This window comes from Oryctolagus cuniculus, chromosome 5, assembly GCF_964237555.1.
Source record: "Oryctolagus cuniculus chromosome 5, mOryCun1.1, whole genome shotgun sequence".
Taxonomy (NCBI): Eukaryota; Metazoa; Chordata; class Mammalia; order Lagomorpha; family Leporidae; genus Oryctolagus; species Oryctolagus cuniculus.
Genome location: NC_091436.1, coordinates 64,240,525 through 64,258,495, shown reverse-complemented (window position 1 = coordinate 64,258,495; position 17,971 = coordinate 64,240,525). Strand labels below are relative to the sequence as shown.

The following is a 17,971-nucleotide window of genomic DNA, read 5'->3' as shown; positions in this document are numbered from 1 at the left end:
GTCTAGAAGTCTTCATTCCAAAGGGAGAAAGGCTTCCACCAGGAGACAAAGCAAATGAGCTCGCTGAAGTATCGGGTTGAGCCAGCGATCCAGCCCACTCTAGGCTCAAGCCACTTCCTCAAAAGGCAAAGAAGGGAGCTCCAGTGCTTGTGGAGGGACGGACACTGAGTTGCTACTACACAGTGCAGGATAAGGAAGAGTATGTCTGAAATACAGATCCCTTAGGCACCTGTTAGTATCACCGTGTCCTGTGATTAAAGCAACACTACAAATGAATGCAAGCAAAGGCTTGGCTCACTCTGCCAGGCTGGAGAACCATGACCCCCTCCCCGCTCCCCGAGGTGCTTACAGGCACATAATTAGAGACCCTTCATCTGAGCAGGCCTGACTGCAACAGAAAGCACAGAACAGAGGTCCCTTGAAGACACCCCACCTGTGGCTGCACCACCCACTGACTCCCTGGAGTTCCAGCCTCCTTTCCTAAACTAAGATGTCAGAATCGCAAATCCAGGCACGCACTTGATGGGGCAAAGGAATTCACTGGGTGCAAAAGAAACAAATAGGAGTTAATGTCCAGGAAATCAAAGTGTTCTTGAAGGCCTCCATGCAGATATGGAAGGAGTGGTGCAGGCTCAGAGATTAAACACATGCTGTTCCACCCACCAGGAATTCCCCCCAGATCTTCCCACCAATGTCGTCATCCAGAGCTCAGTATAAACATCTAAGGTGTTCACAGCCCTACCTGACAGCATTTGACAGTATACTGCCCCCTTGTCATTATACAGATGTCTTTCTCAAATGAAAATTTTGTCCAGGGGCCGGCATTGTGGCATAGTAGACTAAGTTTCTGCCTGTGGTGCCAGCATCCCACATGGGATTGAATCCCAGATGCTCCACTTCTGATCCAGTTCCCTGCTGGTGACCTGGGAAAGCAGTGGAGGATGGTGTTTTGGCCCCTACACCCCTGTGGGAGACCTGGAAGAAGCTCTTGGCTCCTGGCTTCAGATTGGCCCAGCTCCAGCCATTGCGGCCATTTGGGGAGTGAACCAGCGGATGGACGATCCCTCCCTGTGTAACTCTGCCTCTCAGATAATAAATCTTTAAAACATATATTTTGTCCAGCAAGTTCAGCATTCAATCTTCAGTATCCTGGTATATAACAAGTAGTTCCTGAATCTAAGGGTGCCCCTGTAAAGGCTTAAAGATGTTAACTTCTGGGGCCGGCACTGTGGCACAGGTTAATCCTCTGTCTGTGGCGCCAGCATCCCATATGGTCGCTGGTTCTAGTCCCGGCTGCTCCACTTCCTATCCAGCTCTCTGCTATGGCCTGGGAAAGCAGTAGAGGATGGCCCAAGTCCTTGGGCCCCTGCACTCATGTGGGAGACCTGGAAGAAGCTCCTGGCTCCTGGCTTTGGATCGGCACAGATCCGGCCGTTGCGGCCATTTTGGGAGTGAACCAGCGGATGGAAGACCTTTCTCTCTGTCTCTCCCTCTATCTGTAACTCTATCTCTCAAATAAATAAATAAATAATCTTTAAAAAAAAGATGTTAACTTTTAGATAGAATTCTCCAGTCACAACTTGATGCTGGTTGGGAGTATGGAAATAGATGAACTGTAATAACGCTGTTAACAGGCAACTATTGAGGTACATCCCAAATGGTTTCAATTAACCATGAGCACACACGATTTCTCTCTTGTACTAGAAAAAATTAATATTCAAGGATTTCTCTTTCAGCCATTTATTTCTTTTTTATTTACAGTTTGTGTTCAATGCAAATCAATTCCATAACATGAGAAGTTACTATGAATCAAAGCATAAATACACAAACACATATACAATCCAAAATAGATGTACAGCATTTAGGTATGAAGCAAAAGGGAGTGTTCATTCACACACACAGTAGCTTCAGATCTGTCCAACCTGGTTGTTCCCATGTAGGTCTCTAGGGATGGTTAAGAAAAAAACAAAAGACCTTGGTTAAAGACTCCTGTGGCCATAATTAGATAGTGGAACAGCTAAGCATCAGTGTGTGACCATGCGAACAAAAGATTTCAGGGAGTGTCTTTTTTCTTTTAAAAGGTCTCTGTGCATCAAGGGAGTTGTGAAAGATTTACTGCAGACTGAAGCCAACGTTAGGCTTAAAACTATCTAACTATCTAAAAATATTGACTGGTAACAGAAAGTGTTCCAAATGTGGCTATTCTGATCCATCGTTGTTGGATTCTTTTTTTCTAAAAAAAGTATTTACATAAAAAGTATAAAAGTTTTTGTGAATTTAATGCAAGTTAGCTTTCAGTCTTCACTTCCCAAATACTTGATTTACAGTTTTGGCTTCTTTGCATTCTTGCCTATTTTTTTATTTCAACATATCTCACTTCACCTTTAGAACAGACCCTTTTGGAAACTGCAAAAAGTACTCAACAGAGGCAGAAATAAAGCAGCAGCATTTTGAAATTAGTTGAGGTCAGTGCAATTCTACTCTTTGGAATCGGTTTAAATGATCCTGACACTCTTGTTGAAAGAAAATACGGGGTGGAAAATGCCTACCGTTTGACTTTATGAGGATAAGCAAGATTTACTCATGCTTGGATTTGGGGGTAGATTCCAATCCATCATTGCCCTGGTACAAGTCAAGTACTACACAAAAGGTCAAATGCAATGTCAAATCCAAAGCCTCCAAGAAAGAGTTCAGTCCTTAAGAGAACAGTGATAACTTAACCATGTGAAACTTTAGAGAGGATCAGCATTCAATTAGTACTGCTGAAACAACACACTGAGGAGCTACAAGAACACCTGGAATTCCTTCTAATGTACATATAAATAGAATCATGGGCGCTTTTTGTATCACCTAACTGGTTTATGGCCTTATACATTTGATAAACCAAATGAAAAGTGAATCTCCATTCCACATCCCACCCTTTATCTCTAGGTAAGACAAAAATCTATTTGGATTTTCAAGGTAGAGTTTTAAGTGTTCATGAATTTCTTCAGCCACATTCAAGAAAATGATGTCTTTAATTTTGGAGGTTGTCTCTCTTCATCTTGAACATAAAACTCCAGCAGATTTAATATTGGCATTCGTCACCTGGTCAAACTCTTCCTGTGTTCTTCAAGCCAATGAAATTTGGGATTCGCAACATTTTCTGTGTCAACAAAACATGGCATGGAATCAGTAGATTTGATGAAGATCTGGTTTTTCCTGGCCACGCTGGACTTCTAGTCGCCATCTGGATTGGGTTTAGAAGAAGGGAAAATGCTGATGTTTCTTGGTCTGAGTCTCTTTTAACAGTAGAGATGTAGAAGAGAGAGTGAGACCATGAGGAGACTGGCTGCTGACGACTGTAGGACATTGCCATCTGCCCTACTGGTGGCATTGGTTGGACTTGGAGCAGTCGAAGAAACATTCGGGGAGGAGTTACTTGACATTGTTACCACAGTTGTTTGATTTGAATAAATCTAAAACATAAAAAAGTTAGACTGATAAATTGCCACACGCCACAGCTACCACCAAGTACATTCTAACATATAATCAAGGTAGATGATATGTTGTTAGATTGCTCTTTTCCCATTGTTCCCTTACACACATCATTGAGTTCTGAATCCCTGCCCAGTTCCACCAAGGTCATTCTCATTAGTTCCAAAACAAATGACTTAAAAATCCCTAAAGAATGCAACTGGGGAGAGGGCATTTGGAGCAGCAATGAGGCCACTGCTTGGGACAACTGCCTTCCATGTCAGAGTGTCTGATTAGAGTCTGGGCTCCCCTCTCCATCCCAGCCTCACTCTCAAGGCATCCTGGGAAGCAGGGGTGCTGGCTCAAGCAGCTTGATCCTTGCCACCCACGTGGAAGACTTGGATTGAGTTCCCAGCTCCTACTTTTGTCCCAGCTGGCCCTGACTGTTGTGGGCCTTTAGGAAGTACACCAGTAGACAGAAAACCTCTATCTTCTTGCCTTTCAAATACATTTTATTAAAAACTTTTTTAAAAAAGAACACAAGTAGCAACAAGAACAAAACAGTTCTTCGGTAAGTATATTCATTTTAACTCAAGAGTATGATCATTTTAAATTCTGTGCAGAGAAAGAGCCAATGATTTAAGAAGTTTTTGAGATTATACGTACTCCCTGGCATTGCAATGTTTTCTCTATTTTCTTAGGGAAACATCTTAATGTTGTGTGAAATCTTTGGACTTTTCACTATTATAAAACATATGGCTCTATAATTGATTGCATCACTATCCCAGATGGGCTAGTAACTTTCACATTACCATACAGTCTTTGTAATTTTCCCTTAGTCTTTAAAGGGGACTTGAGGTATTTTATGTGGGTAATTTCTCCTTTACCTGAAGGGGGCATTCATCCGGGTATCTCATCTGCTCCCCTGAAATACTGAAAAAAATCTGCTCCCTTCTCAAAAATGGCAGTATTTGTTTTAAATTGCAAAAAATTACAAACTCTTGCTTTAAGACAGAATGACTTAAACCACCCTAAAGTCAGGACTTCACAAAAGACAGGGAGAAGGTTTGGTGTTAAGTTTCGCCAGCAGCAGGCTGCCTGCCTGGTCACTCAGTTCAGAGCTATGGCCAAGAACCAAGGTCCCCTCGGTGTCCCAGCATCTGAGTGGCATCATTCACCACTGATTTTTTTTTTTTTTTTTTTTTGAGCCATGAAATGCACAGTCCAGTGGAGCACGTGATAATCTCGCCTTTGTCGGGGAACAAAGGCAGGTCCCAGCTTTCAGCTCTCCCTGCGAGGGAGGGTTTACATGGGCTTCTGATTACAGGCGAGAGGGAGGAGGTGGCACCAAGAGTCTGGGAGCCACATGTACATTTGGCTGCCTATTAATCCAAAGATAAAACCCTCCTACATAAGCACCGGGGCCCTTTGTTGGGAACCCATAAACAAATATTGACCGAAGAAATGTACAAATCGTATCAAAAACAGACTCATGGGGCACCTACGGTGTGCAAGATTCAGCTTGCCCTGTGAAGAACCAACCCTGCCACTAACAGGAAAGCGTTAATATGACAAATTATGGAAAACTGTGTGCCCTGTTTGGGAAGCCCGGTGTGGGGTGCCTGAAGAAGGTAACCTGTTCTTTGTTTGTTAAAAAGAGAGAGAAAGAGAGAGAGCGAGCTTTAGTGTAGCAGGTAACTTAAAAAAAAAAAAAAGCAACAAAAAAAATCCTAGTGCATCCACCTGAAAATCTAAGAGTTCACCACACCACCACCCACGAAGGTTCATCTATCAAACTGACACTAAACAAAAATTTTCCCTTCCAATCTAGGTTTACTTAAATGTGGGGGATAAAGTCGGGTGGGAGAGGGGGTGGGGTGAGCGAGTTGGTTCCCGGCGGCCGCGCCCCTCCCCCACCGGGCACCAAGAAAGGGGAGCGCAGCGGCCCGGCAGCAGGACAACAAAAGGGTCCGGTTCCCGGGTCCCAGAGCGCTCCGCACGCTCAGGCTGCGCTCCCAGACCAGCCCGGAGGCTAGGTGTCTGGCGACACCCACGGACCCAGCGCACCCAACTTTTCGGGGCAGAAACCCCGGGAGACACAGCTCGGAAAACCGAGCTGTGCAAAGTCACCTCTCCACTCCACCCAACCCCACCCTACCCCCGGGTCCGCCACGCCCAACTGCCCCCACCCCCCGGAAAAAAAAACCCTCTAGCTCCCACCGGGGGCACCCACGCATTCACCCCCGGGACAGCGCGGCGACTCTCCAGGCTCCCGCGCTGGGGTTCTGAGAAGGGGTTGACGACGGGGACCCAGACAAAGCCTAGCGGGGGGGGGGGGGGGGGGGCTTTGTCCCGTCAAGCCACCTCCCCGGAGCGAGCCGGTCCAGGCTAGCGCCGGGCTCCTAAGGTGACAAGGGACGAACGGATAAGGTCGCACCGTAGAGAGCGCGGCGTCAGCACAGGGTCCCTGCCCAGGCTTCGGCGCTGGGTGGAGGGAGGGGGTGGGAGATAGGGCAAGAGGGCAGGGGCTTCCTCCGGATCCCCAAGCCCCCTCCGGCGGTGGAGGAGGGGCAGGAGCCGCGCTCCCCCAAAAGGGACCGTCCCCTCTCTTTGTGTGGCGCGCAGGGAGCGCGAAGACACTCCTGGAGGGAAACGGCGCTCGGGGGGTGGGGGGTGGGGGGTGAGGACCTCGCCAAGAGCCGGGGCTCCCCGGGAAGGGAGCAAGAGGGGAGCACACCCTCTATTCCTGGGTGGCACCTGGGGGTGAGCGTGGGTGGGAGGCGGTGTGCTCCCTGGGGTGGGGCAGGGTCCTCTCAACCGGTGCATTGTTCCCGGGACCACGGGAAGGGCGGGGGCAACCTGCACGAGGGAATGCAAAGGAGGGACCCCGTTTTGCTTCCCCCTGGGTCAGTTAGGAAAGATCCTTTTCTAGTCGATGGCCCGAGGTTGGGGCGCAGGCTGGGCCCCGGAGGGGCTGCTCCACCCACCCACCCGGGGCGCAGCTCCCCAGCCCCGCCGGGCGCCGGGGCCTCACCTGCGTGGGTAGGAGCAGTGCCAGCAGCAGCAGCCCCAGTCCAAGCCTGGCCACCATTGCTCTGCACATGTCCGCTCCGTCGGTGCGCGGCGCGTCTCGTGGGATGCCGGGTGCGCGGGGATCGGCGGGCTCCGGGCGGGCGCAGGCGAGGTGGGGAGCGCGGCGCGCCGGCGGGACCTTATATACCGGGACCGCTACAATAGGCGTGACGTGGCGCCGCCCGCCCCGCCCCCCCACCGGGCTCCCCGCCGCCCCCTCCCCCTGCCCCCAGCCCCCACCCCCGCCACCACCGCCGCCGCCCGGGCGCTAGCGGGCCGACGCTCCCGGGGCGGCTGCCACAGCAGGTGGGCGGGCGCCGCGGGCTCCTGGCACCCGGGGTGTGTTTCCCCGAGCGGGCTGCGTACGGGCTCGCACGGGCGCCCCGCGACTCCCACGCAGGACCCTGGGCAAACACGCGAGCCACACACGCCGCTCTCGGGGCTGGGCCCAAGTTTCCTTTGTTTCTCCCGGATCTGCCATCTTCCTCCCCCAAAGCAAAGTCAGAGCCTGCGGCGCGGCGGGGCAGCCGGTAGTCCCGGCTGGGACCGCGGCGCTGGGGCCAAAGGGGGTCCTACTCAGATATCAGGGGCCTCCCTGGACGTCCCGCTGGAATTCACTGCCCCTCTCGAACTGTCTGTCGGGTTTGGTAGATCCCTGGGACCTGGAGCCGGCGCGCACCGGAGCCAAATGTGCGCTCCGGTCCCCGGCCGCCCCTTTCCCCAGCGCTGGCTTTGTGTCTGGAGCTTCTCGCGTCCGCCGGGCGGTGCCAGCTCCCTGGCACACCCCGGGGAGCACCCTCCCGAGAGCTGGGGGATGTACACTGCTGGCCACTGGGTTTCGCTCCCCCTACACACACACACACACACACACACACACACACACTCCCCCCCCCCCCCCCCCGCCGCGCTCCCGCTGCAGTGGCTGGAGGAGGTGGCCCACCCAGTGGTACGTCTCCTCCCTCCCGCACGGAGTAGCTCCCGGGTCCTCCAGAATTCCCCGCCACTCTCGAATTCCTGGGGACCCGCTTCTTGCGTCTCTGGGAGAACGCACTTGCTCGCCAGTCGTTTCTCGAGCAAAAGTGTACGGGCTAAAAGCATTTATTTTCCATCGTTGCCATTAGACAACTTAATGAACTGGCACAAATAGGAGATTAGTCATCATTCTGCGCCTTTTAGTGGAATATTTTTTCCATCCATTCCATTGGGAAAACTTTCAAACATCCGGCAGAAGTTGAAATAATTTTTGGTGTAGTTTTTAATGGCAAGGCTTAATTCTTTTCTGTAACGGATAGATAGCCCGAGTGCTCTACGGTCTCTGAAACAAACAACAGAGCCCCAGCCTTGTGAGGGGTTGAGTTTGTTTAAATTTCACTTTTGCGGAACACTCTTGTAAAAACAAGGCCAGTTTTATGGAAGGCAAGTGACAATGGAATCCACAGTGGCTGGTCTGAAGCAGCCTGTGCCTTCATGGTGAGCCACTTCAGCTCAGTAACTTTCCACGTTTTAGGATGTGCTTAGGAACACACGGGTCTCTGTCAAGCACCACTGGATTTTCCTGTTCAACAGTGTTACCACATTGTATAGAAATAGGCTGGCTGCGCCTGGCTTCCCCTCTCCTCTCCCAGCAGGAAGAAAGGACTGCTTGTGACTCAGGAGCGCCGGGCTCCAAGGCTCACAGTAACCGGTATTCATAGGATCCACTTACCCTGCCCTTCACTTTTTTCCTATTCCTCCTCCTCCTCCTCCTCCCTCTGTCCCCTTTCCTGGCATTAATGTAAGGAAATGGACTCATGGAGCAGGGAGAGCCAGACTGCCTGCCTTCAAGTCCTGGCCATGCGGCCTCAGCTTAAGGCCCGAAACCTTGATTCCTTCATTCATAGAATGGAGCTAATACCACCAGGACTAAAAGTTCCTAAAAGTCCGGACAGTGCCTGCCCCACAGAGGTGCTGCTCACTCGATATTTGCTCTCACCGCTCCCTCCACCCCCAAAGGTGCCTGCTTACTTTCTTTGCGGCTCTGTGATTCATGAAAGAAATACCCAGCTCCAAGTCGTGCCCCTGGTGGGTGAGCGCTGGGTGTCTGCATGTGGTAAACCACCTCGTCTTCAGCCAAGGAGGCTGCATAATTCACAGAGCAAAAGGCCTTCACCCCTGCCAAGAAATAGCCCCAGCCCGATCCCCGGCTCTCCCAGGGTGTCACTCAGGACTGTGGCAATTCTGTGTCCTGGCGGTTTCTCCCAGCTAATGAAGTCCTCCTGAGAGATCCCGGACAGCAACCCATTTCCTGGACACCCAGGCAGTCAAAAAACTTGCTTGAACTCTCCTGTACCATTTTCTCTCTCTTTGTGAGTCTTTCCTTCTCTTCTAGTTTCCCAAGGTTCGCTTGCTTTTCTCTTGGCCAATGACAACTCATGCCATTAGAATAAATTGAGAAACTTCTCAGTTACTCTGAAATGTTTCTTAAGACACATCACTGGTTTCCATTTTATAGAGAAAAGAGCGCATGAAACAACTTTGAAACAGAATGGCTGCAGGAACTGATGTGTGTGTTTTCAGATTGTCTCATAGGGAGGTAGGTGACCTCTGATTTTTACTTTAGCTGTCTTCTGAGTGATATCAAAGGAAAATACTTAAAATTTCTTTATTTATTTGAAACGCAGAGAGGCAGAGAGAAGACAGAGATCTTCCAGCCAATGGTTCACTTCTCACATGTCCATCCACAACAGGTGGAAGCCAGGAGCCAGGAACTCCATCCAGATCTCCCATGTGGGTGACAGGGACCCAAGTCCCTGAGCCATCCCGATGCCTCCTGGGGTGCACAGTAACAGGAAACTGGATCTGAAGTGGAGACAGATGCAGGCATCCCGAGTGGCAGCTTAGTTCACTGGAACCCCACGCCCTGCCCCATGCTACAATTTCTAAGTACAGATCTGAGAGGAATGAGGGAGAACCAGGCTGACGCAGTACAAAGTGACGTGCAGGGTCAGACCTAGATGGGAATCCTGCTCCACCACCTTGTAAAGGCTGACTCTGAACACCGTGGGTCCCTAGAGTGGGACTAATAATAACTACCACCAGGGGAATGACCGTCGAAGAGCCAGGAGTACCTGGCACACAGTCAGCCAGGACTTGCCAGGCCGCCACTTCTGTTACTACAGGACACGTGCATTTGAGCTTATACAAATCTTTTACGTGTGCAACAATTGCTCTTCGCATCTGTACATCTGTGAGGTCAGAAGGCATCTGGCATTAATATCACTTTCATCTCGGAGGTACAGAGAAGTTAAATAATTTCCCCAGGGTCACATAGCCAGTTTATGGTGTCACATCTAAAGCTGGCACCAAAGTTTCCTGACCCAGGTCCCGCGAGTTTTCTGCTTCGCTAATGAGAAAGCAGCCCATGTGTTGTCTCTCCTGCACCTGGCACTCCATCAATATTTGCTGGTGGAATGGACTAATATTTAGGGAGGAAGCTCATTTGCTTTTTTTAAAAGAATTTATTTACTTTTATTATTTATTTAAAAGGCAGAGAGGAAGACACACAGACATAGAGACCTCCCATCCACTGGTTCACACCCCTAAATGCCCACAATATCCAGGGCTGGGCCGGGCTGAAGCCAGGAGCCAGGAACTCCATCCAGGTCTCCCCTCTGGGTGGCAGGGACCCAAGCATTTCAGCCTGTTGCCTCCCAGGGTGCACATTAGCTGGAAACATGAGCCTGGACTCAAACCTGCACATTCCAACATGGGACACTGAAATCCAAAGCCGTGGCTTAACTGCTATGTCAAATGCCCACCGCACATTAAATCCTATTTTTTTTTTAGGGGAATAGGAGTTATAGGTGCAAATTACCTGACTTTTTAGCACTTTTTGTCAAAATACTTATGAAATATAACATGAATCCAACAAAGGAGTTTCCTTCAGTGCTTCTACAATACGGTGCTGGTGCTGTCTTCATTTACCGTCTCAATAATCTTTTCCCCTTAATTCCACATCCTCTTGCAGCTGGCTGGCATTGGAGATTTCCATTTATTCTGATCCTTTGTTGCCCGCTCAGTCCCTCCAGCCTGCTCCAACCATGAGATGGCAGTGAAGGTAACAAAGTGAGTTTGCCTTTCTGCCTGATGCGAGCCCCTAAGCCCCCAGCCGAATGTTGAAGCAGCTGGTGGGGTGGCAGCCCACTCTTGGTGGGGATGTGCTGCCCCCTGCTGGCCACAGGGGCCCTAAACGCCCACCATCAAAAAAATTCTTTGTGCTATCTATAAAAAGCCCTGAATTTTGAAATCTTGTCTGAGTTAATAAACCACAATGAGTTTCTTCTATTGTTAGCTTATCCCCCCCCCCCCCATGATCAGGCAAATGTTCCCAGGTCTTAAGCTTCTTTCAAAGCAGAAAGCAAATGGAAAGAGAGAGATTTGTGACTATTTTCAGATGCAAATTGAGTAATAGGATGCTCACCTCTAAGCATCCTGGGGACTTTTTTTGTTTTTGTTTTAGGAAAATGAAAGAAAAAGAAGCAACTCTTTGGTCAGCATTTAAATTCGCTGTCTCCATTGTGTTTGCTAGGAGGTGAAAAAAACAAGCCCTCTCCTGAGATTGGGGAGCAAGGAATCTGACATCTTGCAGTAGGAATAATGCAGGGCCCCTTTGAGCTCATCATTCTAACTTGAGGAATTTGGCCTACAGATAAACTAGCACAAATGCAAAAGGATACATGTAAGAGTAAATGTTTGTAAATCGCCTAAGGATACAAAAATCTGGCTGAAGAAATATAGCATATCCATGCAATAAAATATTATGGAAATAAAATAGCAAAAGGAACACTCCAAGATATTGGTGTAGGGGGTGACTTCTTGGACAAGACCCCCAAAGCATACGCAACAAAAGCAAAACTAAACAAATAAGACTATATCAGCTGGCGCCGCGGCTCACTAAGCTAATCCTCCGCCTTGTGGTGCCGGCACACCAGGTTCTAGTCCCGGTCGGGGTGCCCGATTCTGTCCCGGTTGCCCCTCCTCCAGGCCAGCTCTCTGCTGTGGCCCGGGAGTGCAGTGGAGGATGGCCCAAGTGCTTGGGCCCTGCACCCCATGGGAGACCAGGAGAAGCACCTGGCTCCTGCCTTCGGATCAGCGCAGTGCGCCGGCCAACTGCGGCCGCGGCGGCCATTGGAGGGTGAACCAATGGCAAAGGAAGACCTTTCTCTCTGTCTCTCTCTCTCACTGTCCACTCTGCCTGTCAAAAAAAAAAAAAAAAAAAAAAAAAAAAAAAAAAAAAGACTATATCATACCCAGAAGTTTTTGCACAGCAGGGGAAATGATCCATAAAGAGACATCCAACAGAATGGGAAAATTATTTGCAAACCAATCTGACAAAGGATTAATATCCTGAATATATCAGCAACTTTAAAAATCCATCAAGCAATAAAACAACCAATCTAGTTGAGAAATGGGCAAAGGACTTCAACAGACAGTTATCAAAAGAAGAAATACAAATAGCCAACAAATATATGAAAAAATGCTCAACATCACTAGCCATCAGGGAAATGAGATATCACCGCAATCCTGTCAGAATGGCTAAAATCCAAAATGCAGAGAATAACAAATGCTGGCAAGGATGTGGACAAAGGGGAACATTATACACTGTTGGTGGGAATGTAAATTAGTGCAGCTACTGTGGAAAACAGTGTGGAGATTTCTTTAAAAACTGGAAATAGACTTGCCATATAATCTAGCAATCCCACTACTGGATACATACCCAAAAGACTTGAACACAATGTATCAAAGAGACACCTGCACTACCATGTCTATAGCAGCACTGTCCACAACAGCCAAAACTTGCAATCAAGCAAGGTGTCTTTATGTTTATATACATGAAGAAAATGTGGTGTATATATATACAATGGGATAGTATTCAGCTATAAAAAAAAAAAAAAGAATGCAATTCTACAATTTGCAGCAAAATGAATGCAACCGGAGGACATCATATCAACATATTGAGTGAAATAAGCTGGATCCAGTTCTCACTTATATGCGGGAGCTAAAATTTTAAAAACAAATTAAAAAGGAAGAAATGCCTGTGTGTATCAGTACTACTGCAAATACAGCTTTGTAAAACTTTGTTTTATACCTTTGTCAAACCAATGGGAAAGAATGTTATACTGCTGGGGCCCGGCACTGTGGTGTAGCAGGTAAAGCCACCACCTGCACTGCCAGCATCCCATATGGGTGCTGGTTCAATTCCCAGCTGCTCCACTTCCAATCCAGCTCTCTGCTGTGGCCTGGAAAAGCAGTAGAAGATGGCCCAAATCCTTGGGCCTCTGCACCCGTGTGAGAGACCTGGAAGAAGCTCCTGGCTCCTGGCTTTGGATAGGGGCAGCTCCAGCTGCAATTGCTGCCAATTGGGGAGTGAACCAGGGATGGAAGACCTCCCTCCCTTACTCCCTCCCTCCGTCTCTGTCTCTCTCCTTCTCTCTCTGTGTAACTCTTTCAAATAAATAAATAAATCTTTTTAAAAATTGTATCTACAAAGCATACTGAATTTGTTAAAAAAAATAATCAAAAATTAACAGTAAATTGAAAGAGCAAAGGGGCTTTTCTATACTAGAGAGAGATATCCCCAAGATAAACGAAGTCAACAAAGCAGCAGACACAGCAGTGGACACAGTACGGCACTATCTGTACTTAAACAACTTGGCAAGAAATGGTTAGGCCACTGAGAAGAGCTGGGCAGCCAGGGCTCCAAAGTGACATACGTTTTTCATCATACGCCAGTTTCCACATAGCTCATGCACAAAGAGTAAATTTGTAAATTAGCACATCAGTACCTTCTGTGGTTTTCCCCTCCCCAATTCCCACAAAGCAAATATGAGCAAAACCGTCCTCCTCCCCTCCAACTCCTCGCCCCCCCCCCCCAGGTTTTTGAACAGAAATGAAGAGTTTTGCATGAGTTCATCCATCCGATGCTAACTGTGCTCTCAGGTGCACCCACTCAAAATCTTTCCGTAAAAATAAAGAAAAATGAAAGAACCCCACGCTGTAGAAAAATCCTGAGAGATCACTTTGCAAACATCAGCTCCTGGGTCCCTGTGGGTGCCTGGAGGTATGGAGGTCATGGGGACAGCAAAGCTCCTGGGGCAGAGGAGAGCCAGGCTTGGAGCGAGCAGCGCCTGGGCCAGGTGGTCTCAACCCCATAAAGACAACCTAGGATCCCCGCCCCTCCCTGGGCAGGAGGCAGAGGCAGCGCCCAATTGGGGTCATTTAAGTTCCAGCAGAGATGAAATCCCACCTCCACCTCGGAGAAAACTCCCCAGACCACAAACACGCTCAGGGGCTTGTCTGATGCAGAAACCCACACAGAACCTTCGCAGCCATGGGCTGAGGCCTCTCCCCACGTCGCCTGTTTTTCTCAGCTCCTTCGCTTTCCCTCAGGTTTAAAACCGGAGGTCCCTTCTGCTGTGAGACATGAGTATGATTTTCAGTGGAAAGGAAAATTGGAGGAACTGTTTTTTTTGTTTTTTTGTTTTTTTGTTTTTTTGTTTTTTATAAACCTAAAGAACAATGGTGCATTTCACGAGATGTTGCATTGAGCTTAAGACAGGGCTCGCTTTTTCATACTTTAGGAAATTCTTTCTAAATCTGTCAACAAGCTTGTTCTAAGATTCCACTGCATAATATCCAAAGCAGACACTGGCTTCCATCTTGCTTGATGTTGTTAAGATGTCATTCCAAGGAAGAAGTCTTCTGTAATAGTGAGCCATTAAAACAAAGCCAGATGAATTTCATTAGCTTTGTTGAAGAAGGACTTCTCTGGTGACAGTACAAGATTTGTGTGTTGGGGCCAGCACTGTGGTGCAGTAGGCTAAGCTTCTGTTAATGCACCTGGAATAGCAGTGGAGGATAGCCCAAGGGCTTGGGTCCCTGCACCCACACAGGAGACCTGGAAGCAGCTCCAGGCTCCTAATTGACCCAGTTCCGGCTGTTGCAGCCCTTTGGGGAATGAACCAGTGATAGAAGACCTTTCCCTCTGTCTCTCCCTGTCTCTGTAACTCTGTCTCTCAAATAAATAACTTTTAAAAAAAATTGTAAGTCTTGAAGTTTAAAAACTTCTTCTGCATATTCTTTTAGATATTCATATTTAAATTTATTTTCCATAATCATAAGGGTAGGACACATCCAAAATAGAAAATTTGGAAAATATAGGAAAGTATAATAAAGATTACTAAAATTACCCCCAGCCTGCTAACCACTAACAATTTTTAAAAATGTATTTTTATTTGTATATATCAGAATATGTCTAGTTGTGTGTTTGTTTTGCTGAATTGGGAGTTAATATGCATGTTTTCTACCTTGCTTTTTTCTTTTTTTCATTCAATAGAAAACATTTTTAAAAGTAATCACTGGAGCTGGAACTGTGGCGTAGTGGGTAAAGCCACCACCTGCAGTACCGGCATTCCATGTGGGCGCCAGTTCAAGTCCCAGCTGCTCCACTTCCAATCCAGCTCCCTGCTGTGGCTTAGGAAAGCAGTAGAATTTGACCCAAGTCCTTGGGCCCCTGCACCCACATGGGAGACCGGAAGCAGCTCCTAGCTCCTGGTTCCTGGCTTCGAATCAGCGCAGATCCAGCCATAGTAGACATTTGGGGAGTTGAACCAGTGGATGGAAGACTTTCTATTTCTCTCTCTCTCTCTCTCTCTCTCTGCCTTTCAAATAAATAAATAATCTTTAAAAAAAAAAAAGTCTTTAAAAATAAAAGTAATCACAACACGTGAGATCACATTCCTGCAAGGTTAATGAAATACTTGAGATGTCCTTTGTAGGTGACCAGCCAGGACTTGTGCAAGATCCAGATCCATCCGGGTCCTGGCTTCAGTTTGGTGCACCTGATGGCATTTATCTGCTCTGCACATCCATGGGGAACACTCTGGGTTTCAGTTAGCAGGACTTGCAGGAGAGCTACAGCAATTTTCAGAATCTCTTGGAGCTAGAACCCTGGGGGCAGAGCTCTCTGCCCTACTCAGTTCTCTTTCTAGTCCCCACAGCACATGGACGAAAACTTTAATGAATTCCATTAGGGAAAAGCATCTAACGAGGAAACAGTCACTGGATCTGAATTTTTGCACTGACTCAAAACAGAGTTTTTGCCAGGCTTTATTGTTATTTTTATTTATCATGACATGTTTTTTTTTTTTTTTTAAGATTTATTTATTTGAAAAGCAGAGTTACAGAGACAGAGGGAGAGACAAAGAGATCATACATCTGCTGGTTCAGTCCCCAGATGGCCCAATGTCCAGGGCTAGGCCAGGACAAAGCCAGGAGCTTCATCTGGGTCTCCTACATGAGTGGCAGGGGCCCAAGCACTTGGGGCATCTTCCTATGGTTTCCCAGGTCATTGACAGGGAGCTGGATCGAAGTGGAACAGCCAGGACTTGAACCAGCGCCCAAATGGGATGCTGGCATTGCAGGCGGCAGCTTAATCAGCTGTGCCACAAGGCTGGCCCCAGGTACCTCCACTTCTGATCCAGCTTCCTGTTAATTTGCACCCTGGGAGGCAGCTGATGACAGCTGAAGCACATGCGTTTGTGCCATCCATGTGGGAGATCCAGTGTCCTGGCTTTGGCCTGCCTGGGACCTGACTCTTGTAGATATTTGGGGAGTGAACCATCTGAAGGAAAATCCCTGCATGTGTCTGTCTGTCTGTCTCTCTGCCTTTCAAATAAAATGGGAAAAAAGTAACCTCATGACACTATCATACACATTTTGTTCTCGTTTATCGTTATTTTATTATGTTCCATTCCTGAAAGTGGTAGTCTGGATCTTGAAATCAACTGCCAAACCGTCCTCCAGAAATGTACACACAACAGCAGTGTGTCTTGCCTGATATACAGACCTTTGCTAAATGTAAGAAACAGTGCAAAATATATTCTTTTATTTCATTCATTTTTTTAAGGACTTTTATTTATTTGAGATGTAAAGTTATAGAGAGGCAGAGAGAGAGAGAGAGAGAGAGAGAGAGAGAGAGAGAGAGAGAAAGGTCTTCCATCTGCTGATTCACTTTCCAGTTGGCCACAACGGCCAGAGCTGCGATGATCCAAAGCCAGGAGCCAGGAGCTTCTTCCAGGTCTCCCACGTGGGTGCAGGGGCCCAAGCATTTGAGCCATCTTCTACTGCTTTCCCAGGCCATAGCAGAGAGCTGGATCAGAAGAGGAGCAGCCGGGACTAGAACCAGCGTCTATATAGGATGCCGGTGCCACAGGCAGAGAATTAACCTCCTGTGCCACAGTGCTGGCCTCTTCATTCATTTTTAACTCACATTTTCACCATCAAACAGATAAAAGTTTTGTCCAGCTACTTATTGACCATTTGGGATTCTCCTTTTATGAATTAAATATTCTTCATAAGTTTCCCTATCTCTAGACATGACACACACACCACAGTACATTCAGGGCAAGGAGAGATGAGGCTCAGACATCTCTGGGCTGAATCAAACAGAGCCCAGCTGCCTGGGGGTTACAGAAGCAGGGCCAGGTAGTCAGGTAGCAAGGCAGGGAAGGCTACAGTCTTTCCCAGGAAAGTTATGTATTTCCAGTTCCCAGACATCCTCACTGGGGCAAAGAACTGCAGATGACACCTCTGGGTGGGTGAGGCTGAGATCAGAACTTACAGAAATGTAGCATTCTCTCTCTCTCTCTCTCTCTCTTTCTGTGTATGTGTGTGTGTGTGTACACTCAGTCTCATTTCTATGAGGCAAAAGCCATCTGCACATAAATGTCTCTAAATGTGTGGTAGCATCCACCCTGGCAGGCCAGGCACACCTCAATTTTTTGAATTAAACAATTTTATGAATTAAACATATGATTATGGGCTATGGTACCCTGAGGCATGAACTCAGTCCTCTTACTCACTTTCAGCTTGCACAAGGTAACACATCCTAGTTTGAGAACATTTTTGAAAATAGGTAGCAATTTCCCAAACATTTTTTTGGATATCAAGCTAACAAGTCCTTAGATCAGCTTTATCAGGCTTATCCTGTTTCAGTCTTGTTTGATTATAAGAGCTCTTTATATATTAAGAAACACTTGCTCATTAGAAATTCATTTGAGTGAGGCTCTTGCACATATGACTATCAGAGCCAATTTCTAGGTGGGGACAGCTGGACAATGCCAAGTGTAGTGGTCCACAAGGGACCCAAGAGTACCACTAGAAATGAGATGGACAATCAGAGTTCCTTTAAAACCCTTCTTTCTGGGGGAATTTTGAAGTGGTTTCAAGGAATATTTGATATTCACTTGAATGAAGAAGCACTAGATGATGTTAACTTGTTTCACTGTTATTTACTTTGGCTGGCTAACTTGCCAAGCAACAGAGGAGACATGAGTGTTACAGCAGCTGTTTCCCTCAACTTTTCAAACTCTCCTCTATAGAAAGGTACAGGAGCCGGCACTAT

The 17,971-nt window shown here is 47.6% G+C and overlaps 1 long non-coding RNA gene across 1 annotated transcript in view; it reads right to left on the bottom strand.

The window, feature by feature from the left end:
* Nucleotides 1-6,564: 6,564 nt before the first annotated feature.
* LOC138849628 (uncharacterized) overlaps nt 6,565-17,971 on the bottom strand; it is a 42,317-nt gene continuing 30,910 nt past the window's right edge. The window contains exons 3-4 of the long non-coding RNA XR_011388602.1: nt 7,469-9,366; nt 6,565-6,667 (exon numbers count right to left, since the gene is read on the bottom strand). This is a non-coding gene — a long non-coding RNA (uncharacterized lncRNA). The remainder of the gene's footprint in view (nt 6,668-7,468; nt 9,367-17,971) is intronic.